This window comes from Vigna unguiculata, unplaced genomic scaffold, assembly GCF_037176805.1.
Source record: "Vigna unguiculata cultivar grain cowpea cultivar isolate G323 ecotype 2 unplaced genomic scaffold, ASM3717680v1 ptg000229l, whole genome shotgun sequence".
Classification (NCBI taxonomy): Eukaryota; Viridiplantae; Streptophyta; class Magnoliopsida; order Fabales; family Fabaceae; genus Vigna; species Vigna unguiculata.
Window position 1 is genome coordinate 9,763 of NW_028196866.1, and position 1,937 is coordinate 11,699.

The 1,937-nt window shown below is 45.8% G+C and overlaps 1 non-coding gene across 1 annotated transcript; it reads left to right on the forward strand.

The window, feature by feature from the left end:
• Positions 1-452: 452 nt before the first annotated feature.
• Positions 453-525, forward strand: TRNAK-UUU (transfer RNA lysine (anticodon UUU)). The gene has a single exon. It is a non-coding gene; the product is annotated as a tRNA-Lys (tRNA).
• The last annotated feature ends 1,412 nt before the right edge of the window (positions 526-1,937 follow it).

Below are 1,937 nucleotides of genomic sequence, written 5' to 3' on the forward strand. Positions count from 1 at the left end.
TTGGTAAGAAGTCAGTCTTGTTTGGTAAGACTCTATTGAACAAAGCAAAGAAAAGAGAGTGCTCGACCGGAACAACGGCCAACAAAGACCGTAATTACATAGATAACTGCTCCTCCCTTTCTCCGGCTTTAAGGCGAACCGTATGGCGGCCGGAAAGAAAAGAAAGACGACCTCCTCACCTTCTCGTAGATGGTGTCAGTGAGAGCAACTTTAGTATCCCCCGTTGACCTTCTTTTGTAGATAGAATCTTCAATGAGTGGAAACAACTTACTAATAAAGGTGCGCTTGTTGAGTAAGGCCGTTTTCTTGCAGGAGTGCTAACGCGCGCCCTTATTCTTCGCTTGCTCCGCAGTACGAGCCTCATACAGAGCTGCGCCCCTTTAATATGATGAGAAGAGGGGCCGCCCTCTTTTCTGCACCAATCTTTATTTACTACTATCTATCTTTTTTGGGGGTGTATAGCTCAGTTGGTAGAGCATTGGGCTTTTAACCTAATGGTCGCAGGTTCAAGTCCTGCTATACCCAAACAAACCTACCTTACACTATACCTATTCATTAATAAGGATGCGTAGTAACGTTCAAAGATCACTCTTTGGCCTTTAGACTCGCTTCAGCGACTTCGCCCTTTAAGTGAGAAGGGGGTGAGGTAAGGAGTAGTATAAGAGTGGCTCGGTCATCCATAGGCCTCTCCTTATTGGATTCATTCTATTCTATAGGGCGGGGCTGCAGACCAACAATCCAGCAAAAGGGCTTAAAAGCTCCTTTATCAAACCTTCCCCTTTTCAAAAAAAGAAGGTCAGCATCAAAGCCCAGCAAACCCAACCTATACAAAGAGCTCTTTTCAGCCCCTACTCCTAACAAGTGAAAGTAGCTGGCACCCACCATACCTTGCTTCGTGCCCTCGGTTTACTTCACTGGGGCTCTCTTCCCTTGGAACCAGGTATGACAGTTTACTTCTTTTTCTTCACTGACAGCATCCCAATGAAGATGTTCTTTTGTAACTGCCAGGGAGCTGGATCTAATGAATTGATCATAAAATGGAGAGATTTGGTTAACGGGAATGATCGTGGTACTCATTGAAACCCGAACTCAGAGTCGACGAGCATGAAGCAGAACCATCTGAGCACACCGAGCGGCGCATCAAGCAAATAAAGAAGGAGGGAAAGCATCGAATGGGATGTGGGAAGCGAGCTTACCGGTCTTTGCTATGGATCTTTCCCCTCGCTATAGCTACCATGTTCAGTGCCCAAACATAGATATGCCTACCTACATCTTATCTTACTACACCCACTCACCGCTCTTGGAGGTATATGAGACAGACTACGCGCTAACAGCTTTAGCAACAAGGCTATAGGCTAAACAACTAAAAAAGCAAGCATTGAAAGACGCTCACCTAGTGCATTCACCCTAAGGGAAAGTTCCTGAGTCAGTCAACTCAATTACAATCAATCAAAGAAGAGCACTATAAGCTTTCTACGCGCACCCTACGTACATAACTCCGCGATAGGACAGCAAAGGAGACACTAAATACACGCACTACAGAAGAAGCTATGTGATCAACGCGAGAAGCCTAATTGCATTTAGGAAGGAACGCATGCGCATTGGCTAGAGCAGTCACTTCCGGAGTTAGCTCTGCAGATGAAGCAAGCAAAGGCAGAAGGTTGAAAATCCACTCTTGCACAGAGCCTCTTACTCGCCAAGTGGATAGGCAGCAAGCACAACTGGATCTCCTCATCTACGATGCCTCCTTCTTCCATATGTCCGGAAGCCTTATCTTCGTCTCAGAACTCAAGCCCCTTCCCTTTACTCCATAGGGCATTCGACTATTCCCATTCACTCTATCTACTTTGGCTAATAATCTTAAATATCTGGTCATTGGCCCAAGGTCAGCTCTTGTCTATGAAAGTAAGTTCCTTCTCGGTTTCGCATGCCAATTG